At 41.5% G+C, this 11557-nt stretch overlaps 1 pseudogene; it reads left to right on the forward strand.

The window, feature by feature from the left end:
* Positions 1-436: 436 nt before the first annotated feature.
* LOC102500651 (60S ribosomal protein L35a pseudogene) lies at positions 437-7216 on the forward strand (annotated as a pseudogene).
* Positions 7217-11557: the final 4341 nt, after the last annotated feature.

Raw genomic sequence — 11557 nt, forward strand, 5'->3', positions numbered from 1 at the left:
ACCGTCTTTTGAGTCCCAGACCTGGAGGCTTAAAACTCACACCGGGTATGTGTGCATGCATGCCCAAAATCCCAAGAGGAGAATGGAGAAGAAGGGATTGTGGCATGGCCATGCCCCCGGGGGTGATTTCTTGCTTTCTGTCTCTCTGTCTGTCGCTATCTCTTCAGTGAGCACACGCACCCTATAACAAAATCTCTCTAAGAAAAAAAAGATAAAAAAGAAACCATGTATTTTTAAAATAATTATTTCATTTTACTTATTATTATTAATAATCTTAAAAATATATTAATAATAATAAGTATTTTCTGAAGGGCACATGTGCTCATCAGAGAGAGAGAGAAGGCAAGAAAGCAAGCTGCTATGTCCAGGACCTGAACCATGGTCTGCCATGTGGGAATCCAACACCTTTAACCACCACACCACCTACTGGCCCGACATGGTATATTTGATCATTGTACCAGATTTGCAAGACATCAGTGAGATGACCAGAGGCCAAAAAGGAAAAATGGTCAGGAAGCCAGGTGCCTAGCACTGTACCTCACTTTTCTGTTTTATTAGTATAATACCCCAATGACACATATTACACCAAAAGTAATATTATTTCTCTCAGAGCTCCCCACAAACTCAGAAGTTTTGAAAAACAAAATCAGGGCAGGGGGTGGAGGAAGCAGCAGGTCAAATGGTAGTTAAGGTACTAGACTCCCACTTGAGTGAATGTGTTGTTGGAATACAGACCTGGAAATTTGAAAAGCATGTCAGATGGGCCCAGTGGATAGTGTAGTGGTTAAGGAGCTGGACTCCCACATGGGCAACCTTAGTTCAAGTCCTGGAAAATCATGCTGGGTGCGTGTATGTGTGTGTGTGAGAGTGCGTGTGTGTGTGTGTGTGTGTGAGTGCCTACGATTCCAGGCGGAGAATGGAGAAGGACGGATTGCAGTATGGCCATCCCTCCTAGGGGGTGATTTCTCACTTTTCCTCTCTCTGGTGAGCACATGTACCCTATGGCAGAACACCTGAAAAAGAAAAAAAGAGAAAGAGAGAGAGAAAGAGAGAAAGGAAGGAAGGAAGGAAGGAAGGAAGGAAGGAAGGAAGGAAGGAAGGAAGGAAGGAAGGAAGGAAAGAAGACAGGGAAAAGATAAGCATGCCAGGTACACGTACATGCATGCTCAAAATCTCAAGAGGAAAGTGGAGGAGAAAGGATTACAGTGTGGCCATTATCCTCGGATTTCTCACTTTCCCTCTCCCTTTCTCTCTCCGTGCTAGTGCACATGCCCTATATCAACACTTAATTTAAAAAATCCAAATAGAAACACAGAATGTTAGTGTTATAAAGTCTATTTCCAAATTTTACGTCCTCGTACTTAGATGAGGTCACTGGCTCATAAAGGGGAAGTAGCTTTATTTAAATGGTCAAATTAATATTTTTCCCATCTCTTCAGATTCAGTGTCAAGTTGCATTTAGAGAAGAACAATGGATGGCTCTCATCCCCACATTTTCTGTTTGGATTCTTTGCAGACTGGCAGGCCTTCCAAGAGTTCAAGCCAAATGCCACTCCATGAGTTCTGATGTGCTGTTCGCATGGGGCATTCCAATGCAAATTGAGTGTCTTGGTCATAACATCTTGGTCTTGTTCTTCTCTCAGATTTGCATCGCTAATATATGCAAGTGCTGTATAGTCCAAGGGCATCTGGGGGGTAAAACTACATAGGAAATGTTGCCCTTTCACGGTTCTGTTTTCTCAATGGCAATTTAGTTACTATGGCAAGTTTCCCCAAAGTAGCATTTTTACTCCAACTGTGAACCTGAAGGATTGTTAATCACATGACTAACAAATAAAGAAGCATGGATCACTTATAGTAGGAGAGGGGAAGCAAAGAAGAGGTAGAATTTAGATTAAAAAGCACATGGCTGAGTCCAAACTTACCTGCATGTTATATGACAAAACAAGTTCAGAGAAGGCAAGTCAAGAGCTAGTGAGAGCCAGAACTAAGTTGAGAACCCAGATCTCCCAACCCCTGGTTCAGGGCTCCTCTTCCCTGTGCACAAATGGTGTGCATAAGTCTCAGTTTACACAAAATTTCTTTGACAATGAATATATATCTTGAAGAGGAAGTGAAGCATATTATCCTTAATCAGGACTTAGTCTAGCTTAAACTCACAACCCTGCATGTTAAAAATGTTGTTTTCTTTTCATGGAAAGAAAAATGCTATCGTTTCAGTTAAAACTGTTCAGGAATTCTTAGTATGGGAAATCGATGTTGCTAGGGAAGGCTAGTAATAGGTCAAAATGGTATTGAAACCCACTGTGTGCTAGAACAGAAACTCCCAGAAATATTTACTCAGCACTCTGTTATCATTTGACAATGCTTGATTGTATTCATTTATAAGAGTACAACTCTTTTCAGATAACCATACTGATTTAGAGAAATTCAGTCATATAGCATTTTGATAATACATTTCTTCCCCTAATTTTCTTAGTTAACTACTCATCTTCATTTATCAGTGAAAACCATACATTAACATAGCAGTTTGGAAGAAAATGAGTAACATTTCTCGCCATGTTATAGGTCAATAGTTAAGGCAGCCGAAGTTTCATTTCTCTCCCATTAAAATTGCTTATTTGCCTCATCTGGGTGTATATCAAATGATAATAAGATACAGAATATACAAGGTCATGACCCATGCCAGTAGGTTTTGCTGTTTCTAAGGGCTTTTTTAATTGGTTGCATTGTATGTCAGATCTGATTCTTCCACACCATTGTTAAGGGTGATGATTCTTCAGAACACCACTGAAAAGAAAACCACTAGAAGGAGTTCCAGCAAAATAAGGAACAGAAAGCAAATTTTTCTAAGAGCAGTATGATGATTTTTACTTTTATGGTTCTGAAAATAAAATGTATTCCACCCTGTGAAACTCAATGAGTATGAAAAAAGAGTGTTTTACCAAGAAAAGAGAAAATCAACTACTCAGTTTGAAATTCTGCACTGATTTCTGAGGTCTCAGATTAGAACACATTCCTGGAAATAGAAAACTAACTAATATGAAGAAATTACTCTTGCCAATTTCAAGTAATGACCTGCCCTATGGAGGTATATGCGCTTTACTACACCTCATAAATGTTCTCATTAGCTGTTGGGTTTAAGTTTTGTTTTTTTGTTTTTGTTTGTTGTTTTTCTTGTTTTTTTTGCAAATGAAATTATATTGTAATTTCTTCAGGGAGCTCACTTTTTAATCCACTGGGGGAATTGCTTTGTAACATGAATAATCCCTATCTAATTTATCTATCATTTGCAGTTGGATTTATATTTATTAAATTTCATAACAGCTAGCTTGTCTATCCTTATTTCTCAATACTGATGAATAGGACTTGAGAGAGACAGAAAAGCAGGGCAGAGGCAAGATAAGGACACTGGCCAGGAAGTCTTAAAACCTAGGGTATGGCAGGCAGGTGGCTTGGTGGTTAGGGCACTGGACAACCACATGACTGACCATGATTCTAGTCCCAGACCTAGTGGGTTGCTTTCTCACTTCTCTCTTTCTTTGGTCAAATTAAAGGATGATGATAATAATAATAATAATAATAATAATAAATTAAATTAAACAAACAAATAATTCTTAAAAAAAAAAAAGACCAAGGTTAACTGAACTCTACTACCAACTATTCGAAGGACCTGGGCAAGGCAATATAGTCTTCTGGGCCTCTGTTTCTTTTCTTTTTTTTTAAGAAGTCTTTGCCTTAGGGCATGTGTGTTTGCCAGGGAGAGAGAGACAAAGACAGTGAGAGGGAAAGTGAGAAGTCACTCTCTGAGGGGGGGATGGCCATAAATGCAAACCTTTCCCTTCCATTCTCTTCCTAGGATCTTGGGCACGCGTGACTGGTATGAGTTTCAAGCAACCGGATCTGAGACTGGAACCACGATCAGCCATGTGGGAGTCCAGAGACATAATGGCTATGCCATCTGCTGGCTCCTGGGCCTCCTTTCTTCACTTGTAGTATTGTCACAAAAAGCAGCAATGAGAATGAAAGGTAATCATCTGTGCAAAAGTACTTAGTAAACTGCAAAATGCTAGACAAATAAAGTTGATAATTATTCATCTACATTACCTACTCCCTCTTCCAAAGCCAGCGATGGAAATGACAGTCAACAGTTCCATAGCAGGAATATCCAATATCAAGGAACTTCATTTAAAAAATGTAATTTAGTATTATTTTTTCAATTTGCTGTAGGGCACATGCACTCACCAGAGAAAGACAAAGAGAAAGAGAGAGATAAAAAGTGAGAAAGCAAGCTGCCAGGTCCAGGGCTCAAACCATGACCAGCCAGCCATGTGGGAGTGCCTTAACCACCTCTCCACTTGCTGGCCCCCAGAGAACAACATTTTAATCAAATAGCCTATGATCGGAGCCAACAGAAAAAGAATGTAGTCAGGAGACATCAGAAAAGCCACATTAGGTTCGAGCTAACTTAGCCAAATGGAGTGTCCAATAATGGCACCAAGGAGCATGATGTAGAACAGAAAATTGTTTCAGTCCAGGCTCAGTATGGGAAAATGCTCAGTATGCAAAACTCCCCCAGGTGATCAGTGAACTTAAACTGCTTGAGGATCTAGTTCAAATGTGATCCTGTATAATATGTTGCGAGAAATCCCATTGTAAAAAAAAAAAAATACCAGTAAGCTAGCCAGGTGGTATGGTGGTTAAGGCAGCCAAACCCCACATGACTGACTGCTCAGTTTGAATCCTGGACCTGGTGGCTTGACAAACATGCCAGACACATGTCCATGCATGCCCAAAAATCCTGAGAGGAAAACATAGGAGAACCAATTGTGGTGTGGTCATCCTTTGGGGGGGAGGGTGCTTTCTCACTTTCTCTCTCTCTCTCTGGCAAGTACTGGAGAGAAAGAGAGAAAATGGTCACTCCCCATGAAGTGTAGTCATGCCACAATCCCTTTTCCTCCACTTCTTCCCACCATGACTTCAGGCATGCACGTACACATATTCCGTATGTTTTTCAAGCCCCAGGGGCTGGGATTTGAACTGCAGTTGGCCATATGGGGTCTGGCTCCTAATGCACAGTACTTAACCACTGCATTACAGGGCTAATCTGGAAGAAATCCTTTTGATTCATTGAATGTAAATACTGATCCTGGGCTGATCTCATAGTACAGTGGTTAAGGGAACTGGATCCAACATGGCCAATGGTGTTTCTATTTCTGGCCCGAGTGGCTTGAGAAACAGACAGGGTGCCTGTGTGTGTGCCCAACGTCCTGACAGAATGGAGAAACGGAGAAAAAGGATGGCATTGAGACCATGCCCATAGAAGAGTGCTTTCTTTCTCTCAAACTCTCTCTCTCTCTCTGGCTAGTGCACCTGCCCTCTACTAATTAAAAACACAGTCTGAGAAAAGATAAAATACTAATCCCTTTTTCTTTTTGAGAGATTTTTTGCTACAGGGCACATGAGCTTGCCAGAAAGAGATACACAGAGAAACAAAGTGAGAAATCACCCTCCAGGGGGATGGCCACACCATAATCCCTTTTCCTCCATTTTCCTCTGAGGATTTTGGGCATGCACGCACATGTGCCCACCATGAGTTTTTGTTTGTTTGTTTTGTTTTGTCTTGTTTCTTTGTATTTTTTAAGAGAGATTTTTGCTATAGGGTGCATGTGCTGTGCTAGAAAGACAGAGGCAAGGAGACAGAAAGTGAGAAATCACCCTTCAGGGGTGATTGCCATGCAGCAATCCCATCTACTCCATTCTCCTCTTGGGATCTTGGGCACACACGCACATGTACCCAGCACAAGCTTTAAGCTGCCAGGTCTGGGACTTGAACTGTGGTCAGCAATATAAGAGTTCAGCGACATAACCATCACGCCATCTGCTGGTCCCAAAATACTAGTACTTTAAGGACCAGTTCAGTTATCCCTTCTACTATCATCCTCTGAACACCATCGAATCAAATTAATCTTTTCCTAGTCTGTGTCTCAAATGCACATGGTGTGCCTGTAGTATAACACTCATTAGCATTTAGTTTATCTTAGGGTTTACATGCATGTGTGCATACACATGTGTGCACATGTATGTGTGTATATATTTTTTCTTTAAGAATTTTGCGCTAGAGTGCATATGTTCAGTGGAGAGACAGAGGCAGTGAGAGGGAAAGTGAGTAATTACTACCCAGGGGATATGGCCATGCCGCCATCCCTTCTCCATTTTCCTCCTGAGATCCTGGGCACACACACATGTACCTGGCATGATTCTCAAACTGCCAGGTCGACCACGTGGGAGTCCAGGGCCTTAATCACCACAGCACCTGTTGGCCCTGGGTACGTGTGTATATTGACCGTCATGACAGAATAGGCTCCTTGAGGATAAGGATTGTCTTAGTCATCACTACATATTCTCCACAGCATGAATTGGAAAAGGTTGCCCAATTGAATTTAATCTCTTTAAACTGAAGTAACCAGAGTATGTCCATACACAACCCTAAAACTCTCCACTGAGTCAATTAACATGTACCATGGCTGCATACTGTACTCTCTTGGCCCTTTTAATAATCCTGGATCCTTGCTAGAGCACTAGTTGCCCCAGGATAGAAATAGGTATAAGCTAGAACTTCATTGTAATAAATGCCTCTTATATTTGTTTCAGTTAAAGGAGGGCTCCTGTGGTGTGGCTCCTTGAGGACAGCATCATAACAGAGCCTGAGACTAGTGCACACACCTGCAATTGTTACATTTTATTATTCATGAAGATTTGGGTTCAACTTATAAGGCACAGACAACACCTGAAATTGGAGTATTAAAAAGAGGCTTTGGGCTCTTTCCGCCATCTTGGAGCCTGTGGAGGCCTGCTGGGAACAGGGCTTCTAAAAGGCAACTCTGTCTGGAAGGCTGTGGTCCAAGGCCATTTTTGCTGCTATAAGCGGGGTCTCAGGAACCAAAGGGAGCACACAGCTTTTCTTAAAATTGAAGGTGTTTATGCACGAGATGAAACGGAATTCTATTTGGGCAAGAGGTGTGCTTATGTGTACAAAGCAAAAAACAACACAGTGACTCCTGGTGGCAAACCAAATAAAACCAGAGTAATCTGGGGAAAGGTTACCCGTGCCCATGGAAACTGTGGCATGGTTCGAGCCACATTCCGAAGCAACCTTCCTGCTAAGGCTATTGGACACAGAATCCGTGTGATGCTGTATCCCTCAAGGATTTAAAGTTTTAAAAAGTAAATGAATGAAAATGGATTCATGTTTAAAAAAAAAGAGGCTTTGGGGCCAGCAGGTGGTGTGGTGGTAAACGGTGCTGGACTCCCACATGGCCGAGCATGGTTCGAGTCCTTGACCTGGCAGCTTGTTCTCTTTCTCTCTCTCTGTCTCTCTCTCTTCATTCTGTCCCTCTCTGGTTAAATTAAATAAAGTTAAATAACAACAACAAAAAATAATCTTAAAAAAACGTAGAGGATTTAAGAAATAGGAAGAACTGGGGCCAGGAGGTGACGTGATGGTTAAGGCACTGGGCTCCCACATGGGCGACCACAGTTCGAGTCCTGGACCTGGCGGCTTGCTTTCTTACTTTCCCTTTCTCTCTCTGTTTCTCTCTGGTGAATGACATGCCCTGTAGCAAAAATCTAATCAGTTATATTAAAGTGGAGATGGTCACAGTGATCCAGTTACTTCTGCTCAAACTTGACCCAGATTAGGATCCTCATACACTGGGTTGTTTTGAATGAAACTCAAATATATTTATGTATTTTCCTAGTCTTCTTTACACCTCCTGTGTACCACTGAGCAGTTTTTGAGGAAACAGGCCACTATTACGATGTTGTCAAGGCCCTTCCCGTTTTCTAGTTCAAATCCTTGTTCATGCTGTTTGCTAAGTACTTGTTCCCTGTGACAGCTTTCAGCCAAACAGAACACACTGAATGCTGCATTCCAAACCACTCTGTCCTGCTGCGCTCTGAGTAAAACACGCTCTTCAAACTCCATCATGTGAACTTTTCACAGGGAACAATCTCCCTCAGACAATTCCATTCAGAAATACTATCCGTGACACTGGGACTCGGGGAAGAGGTGACATCACAGGCTTCCCCCTCTGGCCAGGGTCATGACCACCAAAGTTGTATTTCAGAGGCTCCCACGTGGTTTGGCACATGATTTCCTAATGGTCTAACATTTCTCCGAACTTTCCCATAAACTTCCAATTTAAGATCTTCGCAAAATCAGGTTCTGGTGTTAAGAAAGCCTGGAATTTCAAGAAGTAAAAAATGAGGAAATTACAGCTGGAGTCCTTATTAGGGTTAGGAGGGTAAATGTACGACATACTGTACAATACATGCCACATGTGGGGGTTGGGGGCAATGTACCAGGAAACACAGACACAAAAGTATTATATTCAAGCAAGAGTCTGGGAAAGTTCTTCTTGTTTGTTTTAAAAGGAAGGGGGCAAAATAAGCAAGGGGAAAAAAATGAGAAAAAGTTCAAGGAATTAGATTTTATTTTTTCAGTGTCTGAAATCATGGTTCGGGGATGAGAGATTTGAAAAATGCAGGATTATCCCACTGAGATAGGTAACCAGTCATCTGCAGTGAGTCTACACTCAGCTGCATTCTAAGAATGTAGGTTATTTTCAGAAAGACCTTCCTGAGAGCTCCTGAAGAAGGTTTTGGATGCTCCTTAAAGCCCTTTCATATGAGGAGAGCAGCTGATGGATCCAGGATAATATCCATCCTAGTTCTCATGGAAATTGGGACCTGTATGTGGACTCAGTAGCCTTCTAAGTCTCCCCTTACTCCATTGAGTCTATGAACTCATCTTTGTGTTAACATCCTCCTGCCTAAGTTATGTTTGAAAACAAGCAAACAAAAAAGGTGTCCAAATAAGAGGGTATTTCACTGTAATATGCCCCTCGAGCACTCAGAGTTCTTTTGTTCTTTGTTGATCTGCTGAGGAAGATGGAACCAAAAAGAACAAAAGTAAGGTCGTGCCATACACACCACTCCGCATCCTACAAGCAGCCATGCCATTCCTATCTGGCGAGTGTTCTGGCTCGGAATTGTTTCAAGTTGGCAGTCTTATTTCAAGGGCTTCAGAGAGCTCGACTGGTCAGACACTAGATTATTAGAATATCATAGAAAGGTTATCACTACCACTGTCTACTGAATTACGTCACAGATCAGAAAGTACCAGAGCTTGTGAGAACTTTAATCATCTAACACAACTAACTCCTTTATTCTATATACCAAGAAAAAAAGGTCCAAAAAACAAACTGACTTGCTCAAAGTTGGTTCTTGGGAAAGTCAAAGCTTAAAAGTAGACCCTGTGTACTTGTCAGCAATGCTTGAGACACTGCAATCTTGCCAATCAGTGGGAAAAAATGTTGATAACTTATTCGCTACACTTCTTTTGGAAAGCATACTCAGTATCGAATAGAACTGTTTTTCTGAAGTTGTGTTTTTAGCTTTCCTTCTTCTAATATAATTTTCTGGGGGAAAAATGTTTCTTTTTCATTAGAAACACAGAAGTATAGTGTAATATTGACTATGCTTTTTCTACCTACACATGCAATCATGGAGAGTCTTATGTGACTCCCTAGGGAAACAAGCCCCTTGGTTTATCATGTAATGGGGCAAAGAAGCAAGATGACAATTACATTGATGAGTCCAAAGTAGGGACCCTGGGGTGGAGTGTGTAATCCTGACTTGGAAGCGCAAGGAAAGCATCCAAAAAGAGAAAGGTAAAACCTGAAATGAGATGTGAAGGCTGAGTAGGAGCTAGGTAGGCAAAGGTGAGGACTGAGAAGGAGGGTCATTTCAGACCAAGGGAGCAACAAGGTAAAAAGGCCTAGAGGCAGGGATGGTAGTCCAGGAAATTTCAAGTGATCCACTGATAGCTAGAGTGCAGTAATGGTAATAGGGGTGACTTGTGCTCCCTGAATGCCCAATTCCAACAGCTTCCCCAAATAAGCACAATATATTAACAGTAAAAAGAGTATGCTTGTCATGCCAGAGTGGTTTCATAATACAAGTTCCCCAGCCCTACCCAATGGTCAACATATTGATTAAAAGGCCATACACAATAAAGCTAAGGGAGGTACAGTAAGGGAGTAACAGGTTGGAACTTACCAATATGTCACTGTGGCCCTCCTGGGTGAACTCAGTTTCTCCATTTGTAAAATGAATAGTTGGCCCTGCCCTGGATGATCTTTAAGGTCTCTTTTGCTCTGTAGCTGAGTAGGGCCCCACCATGCACATATTAGTATAAGATCAAACGTAGAGAACCATAGACCTCCACAAAAGCCCAGGCTGATCAGCAACCAATCGTCCCCTGGTCTCTATTTTATCAACCTTTATAAAAGGCAAAAGTGATCTAACTGCAATTTTTGTTTTAAGAGAGATTTCTGCTATAGGTGCATGCACTTGCCAGAGACACAGAGACAGAAAGTGAGAAATTACGCCCCCAGGGGGATGACCACACCACAATCCCTTTTCCTCCCATTCTCCTCTGAATATTGGGCACACAGACACATGTACCTGGCATAAGTTCTAAGTCACCGGGTCCGGGACTTGAACAACTGTCGACTAAATGGGTATCCAGTGACATAACCATTATGCCATATGCTGGTCCCCTAACTGCAATTTTTCTATAAGTACATAAGAAATTTTGACTAGACAGTAGTAATCTAGGGCCAGCCCTGTAGCACAGTGGGTAAGTACTATGCATTGGAAATCAAATTCCACATGACTGACTGCAACTGCAGTCCTGGCCCAGTGGCATGAGAAACACATTAGATGCATGTGTGTGCATGCCTAAAATCCTGACAGGAAGCACGAATGGAGGAAAAAGATTGCAGTATGATCATGCACCACTGGAGAGGGCTTCCCCCCCCCACCTCTGGTGAACACAACGTCCTCTGGCAATTAAAAAGAAAAAAGGAAGTAGTGGTCTAATGGGTAAAATGCTCAGCTACAAGTTAGGAAATCAGAGCCTTTTCTCAGGCTCCTTCCTATAAAACAAATGAACCAAAATAACGAGAAACTCCTAGAAAGGAAATGTATGAACTATTCAAAGTGATCATAAAAATACTATCTATAAATTGGGAAATTCACTTTAAACCTGCACAGAAAGTTCAGTTACAATGATGAATTTAAAACTCAGCTCCAGGGGCCAGTAGGTGGTGTAGTGGTTAAGGCACTGGACTTCCCATAACTGATTGTGGTTCAAGTCCCAGATCTGGCAGCTTGCTTTCTCACTTTCTCTCTCTCTCTGTGTCTCTTTTTGGTGAGTACATGTGCCCTGTAGCAAATTTGAAAGTAAAATAAATAATGGTACGTAAAATTAAATAAATAATTCTTTTTTAAAAAGAATTATTTATTTTATTTAATTCATTCATTTTATTTTTTAGTTTTACCAGAGAGAGACAGAGGGTGAGAGTGAGAGAGAGAGGAAGTGAGAAAGCAAGCCACCAGATTCAGGACTTGAACGCAGCTTTCTTTCCCTCTGTCCCTCTCTGGTCAAATATAAAGAAATAAAGTCAAGATAAATAATTCTTTAAAAAAA

This window comes from Tupaia chinensis, unplaced genomic scaffold (assembly GCF_000334495.1).
Source record: "Tupaia chinensis unplaced genomic scaffold, TupChi_1.0 Scaffold000706_1, whole genome shotgun sequence".
Lineage (NCBI taxonomy): Eukaryota > Metazoa > Chordata > Mammalia > Scandentia > Tupaiidae > Tupaia > Tupaia belangeri.